Raw genomic sequence first — 27,500 nt, forward strand, 5'->3', positions numbered from 1 at the left:
ACACGTCTCTGAGCGGGAACGATCACAAACACGTCTCTGAGAGGGAACGATCACAAACACGTCTCCGTCAGTGAAGAGGGAGAGGGAACGATCACAAACACGTCTCTGAGAGGGAACCATCACAAACACGTCTCTGAGAGGGAACCATCACAAACACGTCTCTGAGAGGGAACGATCACAAACACGTCTCCGTCAGTGAAGAGGGAGAGGGAACGATCACAAACACGTCTCTGAGAGGGAACCATCACAAACACGTCTCTGAGAGGGAACGATCACAAACACGTCTCCGTCAGTGAAGAGGGAACGATCACAAACACGTCTCTGAGCGGGAACCATCACAAACACGTCTCTGAGCGGGAACGATCACAAACACGTCTCTGAGAGGGAACCATCACAAACACGTCTCTGAGAGGGAACCATCACAAACACGTCTCTGAGCGAGAACCATCACAAACACGTCTCTGAGAGGGAACCATCACAAACACGTCTCTGAGAGGGAACCATCACAAACACGTCTCTGAGAGGGAACGATCACAAACACGTCTCTGAGCGGGAACCATCACAAACACGTCTCCGTCAGTGAAGAGGGAACGATCACAAACACGTCTCTGAGCGAGAACGATCACAAACACGTCTCTGAGCGGGAACCATCACAAACACGTCTCTGAGAGGGAACCATCACAAACACGTCTCCGTCAGTGAAGAGGGAACGATCACAAACACGTCTCCGTCAGTGAAGAGGGAACGATCACAAACACGTCTCTGAGAGGGAACGATCACAAACACGTCTCTGAACGAGAACCATCACAAACACGTCTCTGAGCGGGAACGATCACAAACACGTCTCCGTCAGTGAAAAGGGAGAGAGAACGATCACAAACGTGTCTCTGAGCGGGAACGATCACAAACACGTCTCTTTATAATGTGAAGTTGATGAAGACTCATTTACACGACATCACATCCTGGCCTTTAGCAGAAACTCTTATCCAGAGAGACAACCATAAGCGTGTCCCATACAGGGTTAGGCTACGAGGAGCTGGTGCCAGAACCGGTAACGCAACTCACTCAATGGTCATGAATACACACACCTTCAACATAACGTTTAGTACCTTAGTGTGTGGAAGAGGGAGGATGGGAATGTAGTGCTTCACATAGCAGAGGGGTCTGAGGATGGAGCTGTGAGTGTGAGGAGTGGTGGGGCTCCGTATTAGAACTTTCCAGAAAATCCACTGTGGAGGGAGGAGAGAGCGCTGTGCAGCTCAGGAAGGTTTCTTGAAGCGGATGGGAGCGCTTGCATTCATTTTGTGAGTCAGTTCAATTTAAATGTTGGATTTCTGGTCGGAGTCTCTCAGTGCATTTGTGGCAGAGAATTTCGGCATCTTGCCAGGCGCGGTGGCCAGTGTGGAGACACAGAGGAGTGCCAGGCTGAGACACTGTTCCAGAGTGGAGCTCCTGTTTTAGTCTCTTCCTGCTCGCTGCCCCGGAGCTCCGGCTTGGGAAGACTTGAGTCGGGCAGCCCTGATAAGAGCGGGTGAGGAGAGATAAGCGAATCGGAGAGGAGCACTGAGGGACCCCAATGGGGTTACAGGAATGTAATTTGAGCTGCCCTTAGGTTAGAGGTCACTTTGAAGGTCGTTGGTTAGGAGGTGCGTGTTCGTATCAGGAGGTGTCACATGTAGCAGTTCAGGGGTACGGGGCAGGTCCAGCCCTCCTTTAGGGGCATTTAGGCTCTCCACCTGTCTCTCACCCCCCCCCCCCTCCCCCCCTTCTCTCTGTCTCACCACATCAACAGATCATACCTCACTGGAAGCATGCCTTCAGCCAATCATTGCACTGCGCGCTGAGTCTGTACGTTGCATTGTGGTACAGCACTGGGATCTGCTCTCTGGAGTGGGTGAAGAACAGAGATAATTAATCGCTAGCGAGAGAGTAGCGTGCAGTCTCTGCATTCCTTCCTGTCGCAGATACAGAGTTCCTGTGGCCGGCCTTCCCTCCTCCCCCCCCCTCTCATGAATATTCACGAGCACGGCTGTCCGGGAGTGCATCCTGGCCCTGAATGATTGGCTGCCAGGATCCTGCGCGTGTCCCAGGCGATTGCAATCAGAGGGAGAGAAAGTCAGTGCTCCTGCCCGTGAATATTCACGAGTCTCTCCCGGGGGTCCCTGGAGATGGGGGGTTAAACCGAACATCGCCACGGCGTCAAAAAGGGCTGTGTGCCATTTCCGCTGGAGGGACAGCCCGTCGCTCAGTGCATGGGGAGGCGGGGTCTGTCCACGTCACGCAACCTGCGCAGCCTGTAGCCTAGTGGCTAAGCTACATGACCGGGACCCGGAAGGTTGGTGGTTCAAGTCCTGGTGTAGCCACGATAAGATCTGCCCAGCTGTCGGGCCCTTGAACAAGGCCCTTAACGCCACACTGCTCCAGGAGGGATTGTCCCCTGCGTAGCGAACTCCAGGCCTGAACTCCCCCAGATAGCGAGTACATGTGGTTTTAAAAAAAAAACTCCCCAGTGGGGAGAAAAACCCTCAACCAGTGAGAAACTCCACAATGGGGAGAAGTCTCAGGAGGAACCCGGCTGTAGAGGGGGAGAAGTCTCAGGAGGAACCCGGCTGTAGAGGGGCAGGGGCCTCAGGAGGAACCCGGCTGTAGAGGGGGGTCTGTAGCGTAGTGGTTAAGGTAAATGACTGGGACACGTAAGGTTGGTGGTTCTAATCCTGGTGTAGCCACAATAAGATCCGCACAGCCGTTGGGCCGTTGAGCAAGGCCCTTAACCCTGCATTGCTCCAGGGGAGGATTGTCTCCTGCTTAGTCTAATCAACTGTACGTCGCTCTGGATAAGAGCGTCTGCCAAATGCCAATAATGTAATGTAATGTAATGTCTCAGGAGGAACCCGGCTGTAGAGGGGGAGCCCGGCCGCTGGCCGGCCCGGTGTAGAGGCAGGATGGATAACAGGAGGGTCGAGGCCTAGCTTGCTGCCATGACGACAGGCTGGCGAGGGATGGAGCAGGGGATTGTGGGAGCTGTCTGAGGATTTGGGGAGAGCGTTTAAAGACCTTACAGTGTCTCAGTCTCTCTGGCTCACGGGGGCGGGGTTTGGGTTTTTTTCTGATGGCGCACGTCTGCATGCGGTCTGCCCGGGGATTGTGGGACAGCGCGTTGGATGCGGCTGCATGCTACATGCATGTAGAGCGTGTGCATGCGCTCTCCTGTTCCTGTACACGCGCACACGCTGCGATGCTCTCCTGTTCCTGTGCACGCACACGCTATGATGGACTCCTGGACATGCTGTGCACTCCTGTTATTTACACATCTGAACAGTTTACTGTGTGCAGTAGGGATGTAATGCCATGCCATTATCTATAATCTATAATCTATGACCTATGATCTGCATTGGGATTAGGAACCGGACGTGGTTGTGGTTTGATTGGAAGCGACTGGAAATGCACCGGCTTTCTTGCCATTCACACATTCCAAATAGCTAAATCCAGTATTCTAATATATTCATCATTCAATAAAAAGTATCACTTTAATATACAAATTGCAATCGCAATGATTAGATTAGGAACAATTGTGACGACTAGGAATTACACACAATGACATTCTTTGTTTTCTTTTGGTTTTTTCCCCCTTTTTTTTGTTTTTGTTTTGGCACCTGCTGCTGTGACGTCAGGCAGCGGGACACGCCTCTGTTCCACAGGTGATGTAGGTCGGCCTCCTAATTGGTGTGGGTGGGGAGGTGAACGCAAACTCAAATTAGGTTATGATGAAGACAGTCTGGGTTATGATGAAGACAGTCTGGGTTATGATGAAGACAGTCTGGGTTATGATGAAGAGTCTGGGTTATGATGAAGAGTCTGGGTTATGATGAAGACAGTCTGGGCTGTGATGAAGACAGTCTGGGTTATGATGAAGAGTCTGGGTTATGATGAAGAGTCTGGGTTATGATGAAGAGTCTGGGTTATGATGAAGAGTCTGGGTTATGATGAAGAGTCTGGGTTATGATGAAGAGTCTGGGTTATGATGAAGACAGTCTGGGTTATGATGAAGACAGTCTGGGTTATGATGAAGAGTCTGGGTTATGATGAAGAGTCTGGGTTATGATGAAGAGTCTGGGTTATGATGAAGACAGTCTGGGTTATGATAAAGACAGTCTGGGTTATGATAAAGACAGTCTGGGTTATGATAAAGACAGTCTGGGTTATGATAAAGACAGTCTGGGTTATGATGAAGACAGTCTGGGTTATGATGAAGACAGTCTGGGTTATGATAAAGACAGTCTGGGTTATGATGAAGAGTCTGGGTTATGATGAAGAGTCTGGGTTATGATGAAGAGTCTGGGTTATGATGAAGACAGTCTGGGTTATGATGAAGACAGTCTGGGTTATGATGAAGAGTCTGGGTTATGATGAAGAGTCTGGGTTATGATGAAGACAGTCTGGGTTATGATGAAGAGTCTGGGTTATGATGAAGACAGTCTGGGTTATGATGAAGACAGTCTGGGTTATGATGAAGACAGTCTGGGTTATGATGAAGACAGTCTGGGTTATGATGAAGAGTCTGGGTTATGATGAAGACAGTCTGGGTTATGATGAAGACAGTCTGGGTTATGATGAAGACAGTCTGGGTTATGATGAAGACAGTCTGGGTTATGATGAAGACAGTCTGGGTTATGATAAAGACAGTCTGGGTTATGATGAAGAGTCTGGGTTATGATGAAGAGTCTGGGTTATGATGAAGAGTCTGGGTTATGATGAAGACGGTCTGGGTTATGATGAAGACAGTCTGGGTTATGATAAAGACAGTCTGGGTTATGATGAAGACAGTCTGGGTTATGATGAAGAGTCTGGGTTATGATGAAGAGTCTGGGTTATGATGAAGACGGTCTGGGTTATGATAAAGACAGTCTGGGTTATGATGAAGACAGTCTGGGTTATGATGAAGAGTCTGGGTTATGATGAAGAGTCTGGGTTATGATGAAGACAGTCTGGGTTATGATGAAGACAGTCTGGGTTATGATGAAGACAGTCTGGGTTATGATGAAGACAGTCTGGGTTATGATGAAGAGTCTGGGTTATGATGAAGAGTCTGGGTTATGATGAAGACAGTCTGGGTTATGATGAAGACAGTCTGGGTTATGATGAAGACAGTCTGGGTTATGATGAAGACGGTCTGGACTGTGATGAAGACAGTCAGATATACTGTTTAGGGGAGAACAGTTGATGTTTGCCCCGCGCTGTTGCTAGGTACCAGTCAGCGACTCAGAGGGAAATGGCCGCACGTAGTAGGACACTGTCTTAATAGCCGATCGGGTTTTCTTTTGTTTCTTTTATATCCACTAAAACAAATAAATGAAAATATCCGCGTAAGCACCGAGCGAGCTCCCCTCACAGGAGGCTGAACGAGGGTAGGCCCTGGTGAGGGTGGGGGGGTCGTCTTCCAGCCAAGGTGAGTCACCTGTGGAAATGGTGGATGTGTCCCGTGCCATTTTTATTTTACCTTTTTTCTCTCTCCATTAGGCCCACAGCACACACCTGAGGTTAGAAATCTCTCGATAATTAAGTCTTAATTAAGCACACTGTAGGCTTAATTTGATCAATACGTTTCCCAGCACAGAGGGATTCGTAACACAATTAACTAATAATAATAGTACTTCTACTACTACTAATAATAATAAAGAAGAACAAGAACAAGAACAACACCACAGGAATATACCTGAATAGCACTTCCAAATTCAAATTACCGTCTATGGGCAGCAAAAGATTTCATAACAATCCTTCTCCGACGTTTAAATACAGTGCAGTAACTCAATCTCTGTCTCTCTCTTTTTTCGATTTGGCTTCCCGTCTTCCATTGCACGGTGCAGGGGTTGAGTTTCTCACACGGTTACTACGCAGTCGCACATCGGCACCAACCACTCTCCCCCTGTGTTTTTATGAAGAGGCGGAACTTCGCGATGAAAGTCCGCAGTTGAAACGTAGCGTACTCGGCTAAACAGGCTCACAGCATGACGAGAGAGTTTTTATAAAACGGTTCGTTAAAAAAACTTCCAGACAGACGTCATAAAGTGTGCCCCTTTTCTTTTGAGATCCTGTATGCTTATGTTTTCCGGACATACAGTAGTTTTTTATATTTTATTTTTTTATACATGGAACCAGTTTTCATTTTGACAATCCAACGAAAATAAACTTAACTGACTCGCGCTGGTCACATGCGAGTCAGAACATAGCGGTGACGTCACCAGCTACCGGTTGCCGAGTTAACGTTAGTAACAATATATTAGCAAGTATGTACCGTTAGCTAGGTTGGTAGGTAGACTATTGTCAATTACGGAGAATGAAGTTATTGAAATCTTGATAGCTTAGTTTTGTCACCATGGTCAGCATCAGCAAAACACACGAAATACGTCTTCTACACATTGTATCCCTGCTGCTACATGTTTTTACATTTTTTAATGGGTTTGCCAATGCGTAAGGCTTCTCCTCCGATTGTACCTGTATCTGTTTTCTAGGCATTATCTGTTCAACCCGAATAACGTAATCGTATTACATTATCAGTTACATCCATTGTGTGTAGTTCTCTAATATTCAGGAGTATGAGTATACTTACACATGTGAGAACACGTAGATATCAAATCAGATCAAATCAGAGTAGCAGAAAAGGAAGAAAAAAACCGGGCCTCAACCCCCAAATAGCAAGCACATGCATTAAAAATGTGTGTGTGTGTGTGTGTGTGAGAGAGAGAGAGAGAGAGAGAGAGGGTGTGCGCATTTGTGTGTTATATTTGTGTGTGATAGGGTGTCTGTGGCTATGAGTGTGAGTGTGAGTGTGCAAGTGTGTGTGTGTGTGTGACGTAGAATACTTCTGGTTTCCACACAGGCAGTACGCCCATAAATCAGGCGGCCAATTTCACGCAATCACCGCCTGATTACAGGAGCTGGGGCTCCCACAGACCCCGCTCCGATCCCAGCCCCGCTCAGAACCCCAGCCTCGCTCAGAACCCAGCCCCGCTCCGAACCCAGTCCCGCTCAGAACCCAGTCCCGCTCAGAACCCAGCCCCGCTCCGATCCGAACCCAGCCCCGCTCAGAACCCAGAACCCAGCCCCGCTCCGAACCCAGTCCTGCTCAGAACACAGTCCCGTCTGTTTGGCTGTGCGTGCTGGACCCCTCTCAGAACAACTTCACCGCCCCTCCGGGGGAGAGGTGGGGGTATCCCATAATCCCCAGAATCAAACATTATTCATGGCTCCGGTCCCCTAATTACGCATCAGAGAGGGAGAGCTGGAGCCATCTGCTGATCTCACACACAAGCCCTGGCCCGGGTTCGAGCGTGCCTGTGCTGCCAAGCTCTGGAGCTCCGTGCCCTTACTGCCTCTCTGCGCTCTGCTCACTCCTAAAAATGCAGGACATATCGGGACACGGCCCCCCAGCTTCCCCCCCCCCCCCCCCCCCCGCCCCCGCCCCCGCTGGCTGTCATTGGGCAAGGTGCTCAGTAAAGCAGCCATAGTTTTAACAGTGATAATGGGGTAACACAGGCGCACACACACACACCTGGGCAGGTACATTTGCCACCCGGTCAGTACAGACCACCTCTGTCTGTCCCAGCTGTGTCTCCATCTCTCTCCATCCCTTTCCCCCTGTCTCTTGCACTCTCTCTTTCTCATCTACCTCTCCTGTCCCTTTTTCTCTCCCTCTCTCCATCATTCTCTCCATGTCTATCCCTCTCTTCCTCCTCCTGCTCTCAGTTCGGGCTGAATCCGGGCTGAATCTGGGCTGAATCTGGGCTGAATCTGGGCTGAATCTGGGCTGAATCTGGGCTGAATCCGGGCTGAATCTGGGCTGAATCTGGGCTGAATCTGGGCTGAATCCGGGCTGCACTGGAGCTTGTGTGGGAGGTCTGGGGAAGCCAGTGGTCCCCTGGGGTGGGTGGGCAGGTCACCGCAGAAATCCCCAGTTTTATGTTCAGTAACTGAAAGGCTTGCTCCTCGTCAGTGCCTGGAGACAAACTGGCAACCCCCCAGCCCAGCTCAGCACTGTGCTGTACCAGCTCTAATATAACAGACACTTCCCTGAATATATAACCGCTTCAACATTCAGCCTGACTTGCACTTTACTTGTGACAGCTAAATTGTTCTTTTCCCCGGTGGAAAGCCAGGCAGCTGAATTATGTTAATGAATTATTATGTTAATAATTCATATTGCCATCACGGTTTGTCCAAAATAAAAAGTCATTACTATGTATGTGTGTGGGTGTTTGTCTATGTATATTTTAGTGCCTGGCTGTGTGTGCGTGTGTGCGCATGTTTAGTTGTGAGTGCCTGTGTGCATTCCTGTGTGTGTGCTTGTGTGAGTGTGTGAGTGTGTCAGTGTGTGTGTGTGTGTGAGAGTGTGTGCACTTCTGTGAGCCTGTGTGTGATTGTGCACGTTTGTGTGAGTGTGTGCTTGTGTGAGTGTGTGAGTGTGTGAGTGTGTGTGAGTGTGTGTGAGTGTGAGTGTGTGTGTGAGTGTGAGTTGCCCTGCACAGTGCTTGCTGAGGGGCAGTAGAGGGTGTGTGTGTGTGTGTGTGTGTGTGTGAGTTGCCCTGCACAGTGCTTGCTGAGGGGCAGTAGGTGCAGTAACACAGCCAGGGGCAGACAGCAGTGGCCGTCTCCGTTTCCATGGTGCTGAACGGACGGCTTTCCCAGATGGGAACGTCGCCCTCCATCTCCGCACGGTTGGGCTGAACTTTCCTTAATCCGTCGTGCAGTGTCCGCCGCTCCCTGTCTGTTCCTTCCTCCCGGCTTTACGCCCGTAATCCGGGAAATCCGGACGATATTCCTCCCGGCCTTTCCGGAGTCATTCGCTCTGTGCCTCCTGACCGGAGCCTCCGTGTAATTAGCGCTCTCCGATAAGCTGCTACACCGAAAAATAGTGTCCTGCTCCTTGGGGAGGGATTGTGTCAGGTTTATCAGCGCAGAGAGGCATTAGCATGCAGGCCTGTCCCTGTGCCTCACACACACAGAGCCGCAGAGCCTCCTCCCTGCCCCGTGCCTTTTATTCTGGGAAAACGGGGCTGAAATCATTCATTTCTTCCCCTGAAATGGGTGTGAAACAATTCCCAATTTAAAAAATAAATAAATAAAATAATAATAATAATAATCCAAAGATTTCCCCAGTCTTATAACTGGACCTTTGTCACTATCTGAGCCTTATGCTTTGCAACAGAGGTCTTAATTAAACTGATAACTTTTATTTCTTTATTTTTTTTTGTATCCCATGGTTGTGCATTTAAGGTGAGAATGACAGTTTTTGATTAAATTTGAGTGTGGTGATTTGTCATTGGCCCTTTCCACCTCTGAAATGCGTTATAGTTTTTGAGCTTTTTCATTTCATCTGCGGGGAGAGTAAACATTACTTTGTTATTTGTCGGGAGCGGAATTCTCCGAGGGCAGTTTGGGGGCGTTGGTGCATCTCCGTAATATGACAGGTGTGCGTGATTAAGGAGGGAAATTACCGGGAGAGAAGTAACCAATCATTCCGCTGTAGGGAAACTCCCCGCCCTGTGATCCGGATTTGGGAAGTCCGCTCCCGAAATGAGGGAGTCGCTGAAGGTCATTCCTCAAACGTTCCCGTTGGTTACTCCGGCCCATACGGTCACCCCAAACCGGAAAAGGGGTGCACTCTGTAGAGCAGTGCTCCTCCGGTCCTGTTCCTGGAGAGACACAAGCTCTTCGTTTTTTCTCTTCTTTTTTACGCTTCGGACCAGAGCTGTTAACGTGAATTACTGATGTACAAAAACATAAACAAAGCTGTACAGATTAACTTCTCAGTAGTTAGTTGGTTGAGAACTACATTCATTCGCAGTCATGTGACCTTATTGTAAAGTGTTAGCAACGGTTGTCCTAAGCGTCCCCATATCAGAAGAAGAATGGGTCACGTTTCCCTGTATGCTCTTTCCCTCTCTTTCCCTCGCCCCCCAACCCCACACCCCGATAGTGGCCCTGTAGGCAGTGCTTTGATATGGGGCATCAGGGAAGCAGCGCTCAACCACGAGCCAATCAGATATTACTGCTCCCTAGCAACTCGGCCAAATCGTCCAATCGCAGGTGGTATAGGGTGGAAAGGTCAGGTGTTGACTAAGGGACCAGATTCAGCTCCGACGCTCCGCGTTCTGCCCCCTAACCCTGAATAACGGATCTCCGCGGAATAAGCGCTGATTTGTGTTACGTTTCATTTCTCATCGTCTTACACGGCATTTTTCCCCTCTTCCTCCTCTTCCCGTTCCGCCTGGCCGCTGACCCCAGAATTCCCTCCGTGGCACAGTGTTTTAAATTCAGCGGAGAGCGAGGATATCACCACCAACACCCCCCCCCCTGCCCCCCGTGTCCCCTGATTCAGGCGGGAGGGATTGGAGGAGGGATGCTGGGTAATTAGACTGATCCAGGGTCAGATGGAGCAGATTCCCGTGCGTGCGGTTGTCGGTGGGAAAGCTGTCGGAGCTGAGCGCGCTGATTAGTATTCCGGGCCCAGCGCTCCCTCAGAACTCCGGAGAAGTAACACATTAAGTTCGAATTTTAACAGTGCAGGCAATATTTTGACTTTGGAATTCTGCCTCTACGGAACGAATAACTGCGCGTTTGGTGACCTTGTGTGCGCTGGGCTGGGTGTTAAACCCTGCGTACAGTAGCTCTCTGTGCCTTGCGATGCTCCATGCCTGTCGTGTGGCATGTGTGGGTTGTTATTGGAGTTGGGGAGTGGCTTGGCACTACAGGACAGACCTGTCATTATCAGAACGAGGGCGGCATCGGCTCAGGCGGTAAGAGCGGTCGTCTGGCAGTCGAAGGGTTGCCGGTCCGATCCCGATTGTGTCAAGGTATCCCTGAGCAAGACACCTAACCCCCGAATGCTCCTGACGAGCTGGTTGAGAAGCATCAATTGTACGAGCGCTTTGGGTAAAGGCGCTATATAAACGCCTTTTACCATTTGCCGTAATCCCACTGCGTTCTGTTCAGCCGTGATGGTGGCCATCTTGTGTGTCGTTCCCCTTTGGCCTGCGCATCAGCTCCTCCTCATTGACCCGCTGTAGCGCTTTTATCTGCCCGAATGTCTCATTAATCACAGGGCCCCACTGCACTCCCGTTTAAGTCTTTAGTTCTTCTCCCTGGAAAATTCATGCTAACTAGAACAATTATCTAGCAGCACATGTACTAATTGGGATGCAATACTGAGCTCTGTAATTTTCAAACTTGGGAGCAAATCGGGCAAAAGGTCCAATCAGAAACAACGGTTCCAGTAGAACCCCGAGGTGCAAGTTCAGGTTGAGCAAAATTGGACTGGTCAGGCCCCCACCTCTGGAATTACTCTGCTCTTGTTCACACAGTGTCTGTAGCTCAGAGCAGTCTATATGACCCTGCTCTTGTTCATACAGTGTCTGTAGCTCAGAGCAGTCTATATGACCCTGCTCTTGTTCACACAGTGTCTGAAGCTCAGAGCAGTCTATATGACCCTGCTCTTGTTCACACAGTGTCTAAAGCTCAGAGCAGTCTATATGACCCTGCTCTTGTTCACACAGTGTCTGTAGCTCAGAGCAGTCTGTATGACTCTGCTCTTGTTCACACAGTGTCTGTAGCTCAGAGCAGTCTATATGACCCTGCTCTTGTTCACACAGTGTCTGTAGCTCAGAGCAGTCTGTATGACCCTGCTCTTGTTCACACAGTGTCTGTAGCTCAGAGCAGTCTATATGACCCTGCTCTTGATCACACAGTGTCTGTAGCTCAGAGCAGTCTATATGACCCTGCTCTTGTTCACACAGTGTCTGTAGCTCAGAGCAGTCTATATGACCCTGCTCTTGATCACACAGTGTCTGTAGCTCAGAGCAGTCTATATGACCCTGCTCTTGTTCACACAGTGTCTATAGCTCAGAGCAGTCTATATGACCCTGCTCTTGTTCACACAGTGTCTGTAGCTCAGAGCAGTCTATATGACCCTGCTCTTGTTCACACAGTGTCTATAGCTCAGAGCAGTCTATATGACCCTGCTCTTGTTCACACAGTGTCTAAAGCTTGGGGCAGTCTATATGACCCTGCTCTTGTTCACACAGTGTCTATAGCTCAGAGCCGTCTATATGACCCTGCTCTTGTCCATGCAGCACTGTTTAAAGCCCCGAGCAGTTTTTCATGTTTGTAGAACTTGCTTTAATGTTCAATAGGGTGGGTGACGCTTCATCAATACGGACTGCGCTCGCTGCCTCTCACAGGACTGCACTCTCGGTGTCGAGGGAAATCCTGCTCCTCAGTCCCTGAGCCGGGGGGGGGGGGCTCGGAAGTTCAGTCTCTGCTCTTTTGGAACGTCGGGAGCCAGCTTTCCCATACTTAGATCCTTCAGCAATGACCGGAATATGTCCACAGTGGGAGGAATTAGCATCCCCTCGTTTACTGGGTGTTGTTATATTTAAGCCAATTGGATGCCTTCTCAGCTCTAAAGCAGTGCCAGTTAACAAAGTCGGCAGGTTTAGCTTTTGATATTAGCAACAAGGGTAATGAATTAACGTTTGCATATTAATTAGAAGAGTTTATTCTTGTGGTACTGGCTCGAATGCACACTTCCGTGCCTCAGAATGGATGAACGAATGAATGACTGGATGAATGAATGAAGTTACCTGCTGCTAATGGCGAGCCCTAAAGTAGATGTTATCTTGCTTTATCTCTGAATCTCATCAATAAGCCTGTGTGTAAGGGTCCCAGTCAGGACTTTGGCATTATTTATTGTGCTGTTGAAAGTAGGGTGGTGCGCAGGGACCTGCAGATTTGGGGCGTGGTGTTCGTGCGCATGTGTCAGTGCATCGAAGGATGATCTCTGAGACTCAGAGAGGTTTCCAGTCGAGCTGCCAATCACCAGCAGTCCCCATTTTACCAGTCAAAATCAAAATGGCGTCCGGCGGTTTCTGGACGAAACAAAGAGTGTGTGTTTCTCCATGGCGTGAAGGCCTTTATTCTGTCCGCTGTTTTCATTCTGTTCCAGATGAACATGGACATCTCAAAATATACCTTCCTAAGAAGCTGCTCGAATGCCTGCCCAAATGCTCCTCGCTCCCCAAAGAGAGGCACCGCTGGAACACCAATGAGGTGAGTCCTGCCGTGCGATTGGCTGGAGAGGGGGAACACCGCGACGCCCCGATTGGCTGACGGGCGGGAAGCGTCGCTGTGGTGGAAGAACCGCGCCGGTGTGATTGGTCGAGGCGGTGATCTTTGGTGGCTGATTGGTGGGTCAGCCGTTGTGTGTGTGTGTGTGTGTGTGTGTGTGTGTGTGTGTGTGTGTGTTTGAGCGTGAGAGAGAGAGAGCCTGGATCAGTGAGTCCATGGCCCCTGCTGTTCTTTTCTGAGGTTTGGAGAGATTACAGCATCATCCTTTCCAAACAATCATCTGGGGAGCCATGGTTCCTTCAAAATGGCCGCTTGTCTGTTTGTTATTTTAATGAATGTTTTAAGTCTACCCTACAGAAGCTGAACAGCCCCATGGGGGGGTGATGATTACAGTAATTGTAGGTGCATGATTCTGTTGATTCTCTTGCTTAATTGCAAGATGAGGTTAAGAAGAATGAGAGGGTCTAATACATTTAGCAGTTTAGATTGGGGCTGTGTTTAGGGCTGCATAGCTTTTTGTTTGTCCTTAATTTTTTTACATTGTATAACAGTGGCCCAGATGCGGGTTGCTAGACCAGACAGTAAAAATCAAATCACCTAATTTACACTTCAGAAGAGCTATTTGAAACAAAACCTTTGTGTTTATTTATTGATTTTACTTTGAGGAAATTACATAAATGTTCCAAGTACCTCAGAGGAAACCCAAAAATCACATCCCAAAAAAGTCTGCTCAGCACTGAAGTCGCCTACAGGTAAATGATTTGTGAATTAAGCTCTTTTTAAATGTGTTTTTTCTGAGCCGATGGACCGATCCTGCACTGCATTTCTGCACCAAGGTTTTTTCAGAACTTTCTTTTTCTTGTAATGTAGAATTTCTGCTTCCTGAAAAAGAGCTAAAGGTGCCCTGCTGTGTTTGTTCCGCGTATTTCTATCGCCATGGCGATGCGCGCGTTGAGTTTCTCACGATGTCGACACCACAGCGGAGTCTCGTGAATGGAGTTGTGATTTATTCCTCATAAACACTCCCGGTGACCGTTTTGAACACGGAGAAAATCTCGCATAGCCACCGCTGGGCTGCCGGTGGGGGCTGAGATTATGTTTGTGCTTCTTTCCAAAACTACTTCCTGTGTACACTATACCCTCAAATCGCTTTACACATACAGGGAGAGGGAGGTATTAATGTATGTATGTACAGTATGCAGTTAGGTAGGCAATATATGTTTATTATACATATTGTATGTATGAGGTCTATGGTTTGGCAATGCATACACGTTTCTTCTTGCCAATAAACAAAGCAAATTGAAATATAAAGTGAAAATTATAATAAGAAGCCACAGTCCCGAGCCAAGAAACGATATGCAGGCTTTAAATAGCAAATTGGTTTATTGCCCGTTTGGTTCGCCGTAGTCACTGTTCAGACCTGAAGAAGGTGGATTCTTTAGTGTGATACGCTTGGGAGCGGTCACCGTTGGAGGTAAAAAAGGGAATGCGGAGCGTTTAAGCGGTCTGCAAACGAGTTTGATGTTTCGCGCAATGACAGGACACACCGCGTTGGTGTTAATACCGTCGGAGCAGAAGCGACGGTATTTTCATATCGGCGTGGTTTTTGAGCCTGGGGCGTTCTTTTCTATGCGGCAGAGAACCGTCGAGGTGGGATAAACGTTAACCTCTCACCTCCACTGTGTGGGGAAATGAATCCGTTATATTTGCACGCTTGTAGAAAACACAACAACAGCACAGGCATTTTGCTGCGCGTGTCCTTGACCCTGTAGGCCAACTTTTTTTAAATTGGTTCATTTTCTCTTTCACCCCCCCCCCCCCCCCCCCCCCCACTCTATCCTCTCCTTTATCATTTAATGGAAATGCGTCGGTGTCTTCCTTTAAAAGAAATGTCCTTCATGTGCAATCAGCTTGGTGCGCGTGCGCGCGCGTTCGTTCGGCGAGACCTATACCACTTTTACACGCGCAGGACTCGCAGGAGAATTGAAACTAAAACATTATTTAGCCGCTTAAGGCTGGAGGGGATTTTAAATGATTGCTATTGCAAAAGTTTCTCTGAGGAAAATTCATAATCTGCCAGGAGAAGGAGCTGCATTTTAATACAATTGATCCGCGGCGGGCTCGAGCGCATTAAAGCGACAGAGGACAGGGGAGAGAAACGCAGTCGGCACGCACGCTTTTCGTAATGCACGCGTTCTCAAAGGCGTTTCCTCCTCTTTTTTTATATCTTTTTTTCCCCTCTTCCTCGGGAAAGTTGTCACTTTGGCATCAATCCCAGGTCTGACAAGCATGAGGGATGACAAATCGCCCACGCTTTTCTTTTCTTGAAGGTGTATTTATGGATTACAGCCCAATGCGGTTTATTTCTGCACCGGAATGTTTTCTTTAAATCCTGGCTGCTGACACATTTTGCGAGGGGGAGCTGTATATGAGAGAACGATGGGCAGAATAATGTAAACAACGCACATTAATAACAGGCTAATGAGCAAAGTGGCTAGTGTTACACACTCTCAGATATAAAGGTTCTGGTTTGTCTCCATACGGGAACCCTTTTCAGTTCTTTATGGAACCCTCGATCATAGGTGTGAAGTGTGAAAGCTCCCTTTAACTAGATAAGGTTCTTCTATGGAATCTCCTTTTGGAACCATGTTTTTTGTAGAGTGAATCTCTCTGGTGCTGGTCCTGTGTTGTGTCGGGGTTAATACACCGGATGAGAACAGACTGTAATATCCACATTGATGTGTAACCAGAACTGTGCAGCTCCGTTTGTTTAAATCGATAGTTTTTTTTTTTCTTTCCTCCAAGCCAGTACTTCACAGTCTGTCATAAACCCGGTTCTGTGACCCTGGTTTGTGGTTTCATGTGGCTTCTGGTGCATTTTTACTGAAAGCAGTATTCTCTCCGGAGTTCAGCACCGCTACAGTCAGGAAAAAAGGCGAGAGTTGCAAAAGAAATCCCTTGAACAGTGGGTTAGTGTTCCGTTTCCAGCTGTGCCTGACGCTACCGATCGCTCCTTCCCCTGCGTTTGACCTGCAGTGTTTTACAAGCGGTCTGAATGAATTACTATATTGAAATTGATTTCAGAAATGCGCAGACTTGTTGACATGGGTCGAGCCGTTTATTACCGGGAAAGAAAGCGGAGCGTCTGGAAAACGCAGCAGTTTGAAATCTTCAAAAGCGAGCGGCGGCGTTTTGAGACGGCTGTGCTCGCTCTGTTTGATTAACCCCGCGAGGGAGTGAGCGTGTGTGGGGAGCCGGTCGGGCCGGACGCGGGGCACTTTAAGCGCTCCTGTTTCCTGGGGGGGGCGAGCACTCCCCTAAATGAAGGGGCACCCGTCTTCGCAGGGGTGCACACTGGAGATGGGCTCAGAGAGGATTAGCGTGACTCTCAGTCAAAGTGACACCTCATTTCAGCTGAGCGCTGCACAGAGACGCCTGTATGACCAACGCGCCTGTCGCTTATCCTTGTGTCTTTTTTACATTTGTTTAAATTTAGGAGATGAGTTACGCTTTGGTCGTCGGCCTCCATATATTTGGCGCTTAATTTCCGGTTCCGATTTTCCGCCGTCTCGTGATGAATCATCAGAACTGTTCTGAAATGGGCCCCGAAGACCAAAAAATGCGTTTGCGTTCTGAGTGCTCCGCGGTCTTGGTGAAAGTAACTGGCGCAGAGAAAATTTGAAAACGGGAACGCGTGCTGGAGATGTGGCCTGCACCCCTGATGTCACAGTGATGTCATAGTGATGTAATGGGGTCACACAGGGTCACGTCCGTCTGACCCCTATATGAGCCCACGTTACCGCAGACGTCAATCTTTTAATTTCGTCCTGTGATGAATAAATAAATACCGAGTGTGTTTCCTGGCTTGCGTGTTTCCACCCCGTGTGCGTTCAGGGAGAGACGGTGAGCAGGAATGCATTTCAGACATTATTCCGGGAGATTAGATAAACCCGTCTGATGAGAATCAGAGAGGAGGAGTGATGGGGGTGGGGGGGGTGATAATGTAAGCCAGGCCGTGCCCGGTTTTTAAAAGTCAGATTAAAAAATGAAATCTGGGGAAAGCCTTGACGTTTTACTGAGCAGGAGGATATGGATGCGTTTTAGAACACTCTGAAAATGGAAAATAAACTTTGAAAAAGACAACAAATGACTAAACAGGTCCTTCAGCAAGGGGATTAGGGGATACTTTACAGAGGAATGATTCCTGCTACCCTGCCTTCCCTGTGTGTGTGTGTGTGTGTGTGTGTATGTGCGTGCATGCGTTTGTGCGTGTGTGTATGAATGTGTGCATATGAGTGTGCATGCGCATTTGTGCATACTTATGTGTATGCGCTTGCGTGTGTGTACACATGCGTGCATGCAGGCGCATGCAGGTGTGTGTGTGTGTCTGTGTGTGTGTGTGTGTGTGTGTGGAGCCTCCCTATAGCAGGGATATATGTTCAGTGCGAAGTGCAGATCACCCAGCTGGCTCCTGAAGTATTTCAGGAATGTTCCAGACCAGCTGATGTACGGTCCCGTACGGTCCGGTACGGTGACCTCCATTTCCCCAAACCGTCCTGTTCAGATTTAAATTGTGTTATTTTTTTAATTTTATTTTTTTTGACGCTGGACAGCACAATGGGGGAGGGCGCTTAATCCTCAATGTTCTTTGAAGGTGGAACAGAGAGCAGCTCCAGAAAGCCCACAGAGCTTTCTTCATTTCCCCCACTGCACTAATTCAGGTCACTTCCCTGTGAAAAAAAACCTGAACGGGAATTAGGAGGGGATGACTTCATTCTTAAACCCTGAAATGAGCGCACACACACACACACACACTCTCTCTCACACACACACACACACACACATACATACACACACACACACACACACTCTCTCTCACCCACACACACACACTCTCACACACACACACATATACACACACACACACACACACATACACGCCTGCATAAACACACACACACACACACACGCACACATACACACACACACACACACACACACACACCTACACGCCTGCATAAACACACACACACGCACACACACACAGTGCTCAGTACAGACAGTAGCTGGTGTGCTTGTTCAGCACGTCTGACCTTTGAGAAAGGAAGCAGAAATTCCTCCCTGGGGCAGGGGGGCTGCCTTGTTTTGGTAAAATACTTCAGTGTCAGTTAAGATGCAAACCTCACATCAGCCCCAGGGCAGTGCAGACTGCAGGGCGTGCGAGGCTGACACCAGCCAATATCCCGCTCTCTCTCCCCCCTTTCTCACTGGCTGTAAAAGAGGAACGCGATGGTGGGGATTTAGTCGCTCGATGGCTTTGTAGTCTTGAGGCTCAGCCTGCCGTTAACTGGCTGGGCTGACCTTCTCCTGACCTTCTCCTGAGGTACACACCTGTACACGCCCCAGAACAGCTGTACACACCTGTACACACCTGAACATGCCCCAGAACACCTGTACACACCTGTACACGCCCCAGAACACCTGTACACACCTGTACACACCCAATAACACCTGTACACACCTGCCACGCCCAAGAACACCTGTATTACACACTGCACCTGATGCTGCACCTGCTTTAATAAGAACATTAAGCTGCAGTAAGCTGTGGGCTGAGTTTGGGAGTTTCAGTGGCGACTGTAGGGCTGTGGGCTCAAGCCCCTGGTGGGCGTATACGAAGAGAGGTGAAGTTTGGGTCCCAAAATGAAAAGTGAACCATGCCCTTGAGCAAGGCCCTCAACCCCAAAAACCGCCAAAAAAAAAAAGAGGTTCCTGGTTAAATCTGGGTAAAAGAAATGTCTCTCAGTCAGACTCGGGTCCCAAGCCGTGTCTCAGTACAAAACTCTGGTTCCATCGGCAGGCATTGTATGAAGAATCATTGGAGCTGTTTTTAAAAATGCCCGCAAAGTCCTAAAAAAAGAGAAAAAGAATAGATATTGGGAGTTAAGAGTGAGCTAACGCAGCACAACGGCGGAGTCTGTGCTGCTCTCTGAGGAGAGCTCCCTCCTCATTCCTGTGAGAACACCACGGAGAGGACAGGCACGTGTCTCTCTCCACTGGAGCTGTGCCCGGGTACCTGTGAGGTCACAGTGACATCACACTGTAGGGACCGCCCACCCAGGCCCTAGGCTGGGTCAGTAGCATCGAACCGCAGCTACAAGTTCATGTAACACAGCGGGTCTTTACAAATTGGAGACATTTATTTTATTTCTATTTTATTTCTGTTCAGAATTTTATTTGAATTTCCCTGAATTATTTTGTTGTCTTTTATTATAAATTCCTCTTCTGTTTTCAACAGCATTTTATTTGATGTAATATTTGTATGCTCTTCCCGCAGTGGCACCAAAAACTTGTGAGAATTAACGAGGGTAACTGACCAAACCCTGCGTTTGATTATTTTAACGGTTGGGTGCTAGTGCTGGCTGAGTGCTTGGATTGGCATTCAAATGCTTATCAATCCAAGAAGAGCTGAAATATCTTTTAGTTTTATGCTTGCTCATCCATATTAATAAATGAATGCCAAAGAACTATGAATAAAATAATAAAAAGCTCATTGAGGATATTAATTTCCTCAGCTACTCATGTGAGCACAGATCTCTCGGCTGTGAGATATTATTTGGCAGAACTTTGCACATAAATTTCGGGGGAAATCACGGTTTTAGGGTTTTCAGATCTTCAATCTTGCGTGGAACCAGTTTAAATGCGGGATTAATGGGTGCGACTCCTGCCTGGAATTTAATATCGATGCACCGTCACCTTCGATCAGGAAGACGCGAGTCGCTTTTATTTATTTTCGCTCCGTTACGCCCCGCCCCTTTGTTGTATGGAACAGGAGGGGGTGGAGCTAAAAAGCAGCTCGGATGCATGATGTCATCGGGAGACCGCTCTGCTACAGAGTTGCTGCAAACTCCAGTCCTGGAGGGCCGTAGTGTCTGCAGGTTTAACTCCAGTCCTGGAGGGCCGCAGTGTCTGCAGGTTTAACTCCAGTCCTGGAGGGCCGCAGTGTCTGCAGGTTTAACTCCAGTCCTGGAGGGCCGCAGTGTCTGCAGGTTTAACTCCAGTCCTGGAGGGCCGCAGTGTCTGGTTTAACTCCAGTCCTGGAGGGCCGCAGTGTCTGCAGGTTTAACTCCAGTCCTGGAGGGCCGCAGTGTCTGCGGGTTTAACTCCAGTCCTGGAGGGCCGCAGTGTCTGGTTTAACTCCAGTCCTGGAGGGCCGCAGTGTCTGCAGGTTTAACTCCAGTCCTGGAGGGCCGCAGTGTCTGCAGGTTTAACTCCAGTCCTGGAGGGCCGTAGTGTCTGCAGGTTTAACTCCAGTCCTGGAGGGCCGTAGTGTCTGCTGGTTTAACTCCAGTCCTGGAGGGCCGCAGTGTCTGCTGGTTTAACTCCAGTCCTGGAGGGCCGTAGTGTCTGCGGGTTTAACTCCAGTCCTGGAGGGCCGCAGTGTCTGCTGGTTTAACTCCAGTCCTGGAGGGCCGCAGGATCTGCAAGTGTTTGTGGTTTCAGTGAAGGCCTTGAGAACAAGGTGTGTGGACTCTAAGCAATCAATGACCTAAATGAATCATTTGTGCTGAAATGCCAGCAGACACTGCGGCCCTCCGGGACTGGAGTTAAACCTGCAGACACTGCGGCCCTCCAGGGCTGGAGTTAAACCTGCAGACACTGCGGCCCTCCAGGACTGGAGTTAAACCTGCAGACACTGCGGCCCTCCAGGACTGGAGTTAAACCCGCAGACACTGCGGCCCTCCAGGACCGGAGTTTGACCCCCCTGCCTTTGAAACAAAAGGCTGTCAGAATGAGGCTGCGATTCGGTGTTTGTCCTTGAACTTTTACTTGCAGTCAGACGCTCTTGTTTGTTTGTCTCTCCTCTGCCTCCTCGCTGGGTGCGGGTCGTGCCGGTATCGAGACCGCGCTGCACCCGGATCGATCGCAGTGACGTCACGGCTTTCATTAACGGCGCGCGGCCTTAAACCCCCATAATCCCCCGCTGCAGAGAGACGGAGTGTTCCGATGGTATCGGCCTTCTCCACCGCGCACGCGGAGAACTCTTAAAACCTGTAATTCCAGCAAACCCAGAGTTATGTGCTCCTGTCTGTAATGGCATTCAGGGAGGCAGAGTCTTAATCGCTCCGACCAAAAGTAATTTCCACTGACTTTTATTGATAGTGATGCTTAAATGGTGTGTTTTTATTAGGTACAGATAAAACATCATTTCAGATCCTTAAATGGAGGTATAGCTCCCTGTTCTTTCGCCCCCCCCCCCCAGGCCTGGTTGCTATGGAGGCATGATCTGGGTCTCTGATTGGCTGTAATGTAGTTCCTTTTTCCCCCCCATTCTCCACGGTGTCTCTCGCTCCAGGTGTAAGTTTCCCGCGCTGAGGTCGTGTAGACAGGTGGTCTTATTTAGCGGGGGACTAGTTGGCCCAGTTCTGCTTTTTGTCTTCAGTGGCTTTCAGCTGTTCAGTGGTGTTAGCAGCACATTCTGAAAATATCCCCCCAACCCAGCCCCCATTCACGAGGAGGAAACGGGAAATGATACTGACAGATTATTCAGGATGTGCAGTTTGGTATGTTGGTACAGTGACTTCAGTTCCAGGTAATCCATGAACGCCTGGTTGTTTGGTTCCTCACTTCCTGCACCTGACTTCCTGTTTCATTTGCACATCTCTCCAGATCAGGACGTTCATGTTGTCATGCGTCAGACAAGGTGGCGGAGAACAAAGACTCTCTATTGCCTCCGGGGAACACATTAAAAAAAAGATGGTGATCTGCAGCCTCTCTGTGCATGATGCACTAAACCGCCTCAAAGTTATCAACCCTAAGATTGAAAGTTTCAAAGTTTCGAACCAGCGGAATAAGAAAATCTATAAATATATTTTTAATTTGGTTATTTGCTGGCCAGCGCTTCCCGGCGTTGTTCTTTATTTATTTTTTATTGCTCAGCTTGCACACTGTATTCCCCCCGAGATGGAGGCAAGATTTCATGATTCCCTCTTCTGATCTTGTCTGGCAAAGATCATTGTTTTTTTTTCCAACACACTCAACTCAGGCTGATGGAACTGTGCTGTCCGCGGCACTCGGCTGGCCTGAAATCCTGGCACCTTTCCCTCTTTCTGAGATCTTGGAAATGACCCCTATTGAGTGGGATGTCTTTCGATTGGTGCACAGCAAGGCTGCCCCACTCCACACACACACACACACACACACACACACACACACCCTCTCACTCGCACACATGCATGTACATATATACACATACATATTCACTTACAAGCCGTGCTATGAGCTTGCACATCCCATTAGTTGCTGCGGTCCTGCCGTAGCACGTTAGCCGACGCGGGCTCCTGTCGTAGCACGTTAGCCGACGCGGGCTCCTGCCGTAGCACGTTAGCCGACGCGGGCTCCTGTCGTAGCACGTTAGCCGACGCGGGCTCCTGTCGTAGCACGTTAGCCGACGCGGGCTCCTGCCGTAGCTCGTTAGCCGACGCGGGCTCCTGTCGTAGCACGTTAGCCGACGCGGGCTCCTGCCGTAGCACGTTAGCCGACGCGGGCTCCTGCCGTAGCACGTTAGCCGACGCGGGCTCCTGTCGTAGCACGTTAGCCGCCGCACAGGAACCCTGCGGGGATTAGTGCTCTTGTACGGATTTACCCGAACGGCGCTGATTAGCTCCATTCAATTATTCACACCCTAAGAGGCAGGTGGCTTGATTTTTAAGTGTTTATGTTGATACATTTTCACTTCTTGTGGAAACAAATTAAGTGGCTGCTTTTCAGCTGTCAACACTGAAAATCTGATTTATTTATTTAATTTCCCTGCTTTAGTTTGTTCGCCCATAGAACTGCCTTTGTGAAGACTGTGTTTGTTTTGTTTTTTTTGTCAAATGAAATGTGTGTTTTCATTTGAGTACACTAACAGGGATGTCTGCGACTCTGTGTAATTAAAAGGAGTCGCTGTGACTGATGATAAATTGAAGTGTTTGTTTGGGCAGCCAGCATAAAAAATGTTTTTTTGTTTGTTTTTTTTTTGTTTTTGAGTTTTTGTTTGTTTTTGAGAAATAAGTGTTTTACATTACCTTACCTGAATGTTCCCGGAGGGTTTATTATTTATTTATGTGAAATATGCAGAAGTATATCAATTATATACATTCAGCGGTCACTTTATTAGGTTGACTTGTACACCAGCTTGTTAATGCAAATATTGAATCAGCCAATCACGTGGCAGCAACTAAATGCATAAAAGCTTGCAGACGTGGTCAGAATGGGGAAGAAATGTGATCGAAGTTACTTTGACTGAGCAATGATCGTTGGTGCTAGACAGGGTGGTTTGAGTATCTCCGAAACCGCTGATCTCTAGAGTCTCTAGAGTTTGCAGAGAATGGTGTGAAAAAGCAAAAAACATCCAGTGAGCAGCAGTTCTGAGCTTATTCTCCCCTAACCCAGGGCAGCCAACTTTGGTCAGCTTGGGGGGGGGGGCGGGCGGTATCAATCAGCACTCTCAATGTAACATTTATGAACCGGACTCCGAGCTGATGCATATACGTAATTACTTTAATGAGGGAGCAGCTCTGCTTGTCGTTGTAGTCCTTGTGCTTGGCGTGGGATGTGTTTGGGTGGTGTGAGACAGAGCCTGAAAGTGTGTGTGTCTCGCACCCAAACCGTGGCAGTTGGCAGCCCTACCCCCAACACATTTCCTCTTAATAATCCCACGTTCTGCATTTCCATCTCGCACCTCGTATGTCATTTAACGACGTGAGCTTGTGACTGTTATGTAAGATTATGTAGCGACTGCTACTGCCATTTGTGTGTCTTACATTATATTACATTAATGGCATTTAGCAGATGCTCTTATCCAGAGTGACGTACAGTTGATTTGACTAAGCAGGAGACAATCCTCCCCTGGAGAAATGCAGGGTTAAGGGCCTTGCTCAAGGGCCCAACGGCTGTGCGGATCTTATTGTGGCTACACTGGGGATCGAACCACCGGGCAGTCGTCTGGCAGTCGGAGGGTTGCCGGTTCGATCCCCCGCCCGGGCTGTGTCGAGGTGTCCCTGAGCAAGACACCTAACCCCCAAATGCTCCTGACGAGCTGGTCGGCGCCTTGCATGGCAGCCAATCGCCGTCGGTGTGTGAGTGTGTGTATGAATGGGTGAATGGAGAAGCATCAATTGTACAGCGCTTTGGATAAAGGCGCTATATAAATGCCAACCATTTACCGTCTCATCCTGAAAGGGCCGGTCAGGGGACAGACGTGTGTTTGTGTGCTCACCACCGGGCAGACTGCTGAAGATTCAAACTTTCTCTCAGAGAGCTTAATTAATAATCACAGAGCGCTGCTCTGTAAAGTGTATTGGCAATGTTGCATATTAAAGTCTATCGCACTCGGTGCCATGTTATTGAAGCAGCTGTGCACCAAAAACTGCAAAAAGTTACAGAGAAGACCATTGAAAAGTAGCGGTCTAACGGTGTGTGTGTGAGAGCTTGCAAAGGATACATTAAAAGCATTTACCGTTCCGACAACAGCCCATCATAGCATTTTTACAGACTACAACCAGTGGTCTTCCGTGTCCATAAAATACACTGGCCACCGTGAATACGAGAGAGAAGCCTACTTTAACCCATAACCCATAACCCAAACCACAGCTACCAGTGTTACTCAGATTTATGTCTCAAACATGACGAGCAACAAATCTAAAGACTTCTCAGACTGTCAGAGACGCCGTAACTCTTGCCCCTCTCTCTCTCTTCCTGTCTCCCTCCCTCTCTCACTCTCTCTCTCTCTCCCCCTCTCTCTCTCTCTCTCTCCCCCTCTCTCTCTCCCCCTCTCTCCCCCTCCCTCCCCCTCCCTACCCCTCTCTCCGTCTCTCTCTCCCTCTCTCCCCCTCTCTCTCCCTCTCTCTCTCCCTCCCTCTCCCTCCCTCTCTCCCCCTCTCTCCATCTCCCTCTCCCTCCCTCTCTCTCTCTCTCTCTCTCCCTCTCTCACTCTCTCTTTCTCTCCCCCTCCCTCTCTCCCTCTCTCTCTCTACTCGGTAACGTTATCTCTTTATTTCCCGCTCACGCCGCGGTGTCCGGGCGACTTTGGCAGTTGTATATTTGCGCTCTGATGTGTCTCTCAGCTCCGCGGTGCACAGCAGCCTCCGCGCGGGGAGCGGGTCCATCAGCGCCGGCCTCCGGCCCGGTCTCCGGTCACGGCCGAGCGGCCCGGTCTGAGGCACGTGCGTCTCGGTCCGGTCGCGGTCGCGGTCGGAAGTTGTCTGAGGTCCACAGACCGCCGGTGCCCTCTGAACGCTGCGTGAGGCGACACACCGCTCTTAAAGACACCTCTCCTCTCCCTCTGCTCGTCCGACACCCTGCGGGCTGCCCGGGCGCAGTACACCCCCACACCAGCAGATGGCGCACTGCTTAAGTGTGGAAATATCTGAGACTGTCCATACAAGGTCACCCAAAAAAACCCCTGCTTTTAGAGCTAGCTAACAGATTAGTGACAGATGAGTGAACTAGCTTGCTCAGTGACATAGCTACAGATGCATTTGCTACAAATACATGAAAGACAAAACACTTGCAAACACGTGTGTACACATCATCCGCGGTTGGCTGAGCTTCACCCATGAGTCTTTGAGGCAGAAGCTGCCTCCCATTCGTCACTGAGGGAAGGAGAGCACCACAGGCTGAAAGGTCACGGAGAATGCGTCCTTTTTTCTTTTCCCCCCCTCCGATTATTTCTGGCTCTCTCCTCTTGTGCCCTCTCCTTGGCTGACCCCTTGGCTAATCCAGACCGTGCCAGCGTAGCATAACGGCTGGAGAGCCGCGCTTTCAGCTCCGAGCCTGCCGGTCTGATACTCTTCATACCGGCAGCGACACACTTAACCTGAACCTCGGTGGGAATGCGGGGCCGTGTGCAGGGAAAGGACTGAACGCGAGGGAACGCTGGCTTCGCAGGCTGCACCGGGTAAGAGCGTCTGATGATTACGTAAAATGTAAATGTGAGCGTGAAAGCGCACGCAGTCCGGAGGAGACGGGAAGCCGCTGTGCCCGCTTATATAAACCGATGACGCTCTCCTGCGACCTCTGACCCCGGCCGAAAGAGTGGAGCGAGAGAACGTGGGAGACCGGTTTGAGAAGTTTGATCGCGAAGTGTGAAATGACTGTATTTGTGTTCGTATAATTCCCGCGACCAAAACCTCCACAGCAACGCATCACCCCGAATTCCCGTTATGAGAACTCATGCTATTCCCTCCTGTGACCTCTGACACGGGCCAAAAGTGTGGAGCGAGAGAGAGTGGGGGACGAGTGTGAAATCATTATATTTATATTTATATAACTTCCATTATCGGAATTCCCGCCATCAAAATTCCAGCAAGCAAAATTTGTGCTGCAGAATTCCAGCTATCAAAACACACAGGGACGCATCACCCTAAATTCACACTATCAGAATTCCCACTCTCAGAACTCACGAGCCGGGATGAGGGGATATTTCAGCTGGGTCAGCCTGCTTCCTGTGGGAACACTCAACTCGGCTTGCCTTCCATTCCCATTTCCTTTGCTCTTTTCCCTCTGCCTGACCCCCCCATCCTCCTCCTTCTCATTTTTCATCCCCTCTCTGTCTCACTCTCTCCGTGCCTCCCCCTCTCTCTCTCCCTCTCTCCCTCTTCCTCTCCCTCTCCTCCCCCTCTCTCTCTCTCTCTCTCTCTCTCCCTCTCTCTCTCTCCCCCCTCTTCCTTGGCACTCACGTGTTCACTGATGTGTGGTGTTATTTGGGCCAATGGGGAAATGGTTTTCCTCTGTTTTGGTATTGAGCTGCTGGGTCAGGGTTTTTGTGCTCGGACAGATCCTAATGGAGCTTCTGTTTTATTTACAGGCTAAAAAAACCATCAGAGAGAGCCAACACTGAGACCCCCCCTCCCCCACACACACACGCACACACACGCGCACACACACCCTCTCTCTCCTCCTCCCCCCCCACACACGCACACACACCCTCTCCCCCCCCACACGCACACACACCCTCCCCCCCCCCCCCCCCCCCCCCCACCTTACACACCTTCATCATATGAATGCATTATATGGGCCTGACATTCACACCACTGATATTCCATCTCTCTCTCACACTTTCCTCTCTCTCCTTCTCTCCCCCTCTTCATTCTCTCTTCCTTGCTTCCTTCTCTCTTTCTCCATTCTCTCCCTCCTTCCTTTCTCTCTACTTCTTTGAGAACCATCCTGCGATCTGATTGGTGAAGAGACCTGTGTACCATCGGGCTGCCAGCCAATCACAAGCGGGTCCTCTGAAAACCCTGCGATCCCCATTGGCTCAGCGGGGATGGCTGTGATTGGGTGATCAGTCGATGGGCTGATACTCCTCTCTCTCTCTGATCTCTAAAGGACCTTGAGCT

General features: G+C 49.4%; 1 pseudogene; it reads left to right on the forward strand.

Annotated features, from left to right (window-relative positions):
* Nucleotides 1–27,500, forward strand: part of LOC133139590 (calmodulin-binding transcription activator 1-like) — a 323,855-nt pseudogene that overhangs the window by 7,691 nt on the left and 288,664 nt on the right.

This window comes from Conger conger, chromosome 10, assembly GCF_963514075.1.
Source record: "Conger conger chromosome 10, fConCon1.1, whole genome shotgun sequence".
Taxonomy (NCBI): Eukaryota; Metazoa; Chordata; class Actinopteri; order Anguilliformes; family Congridae; genus Conger; species Conger conger.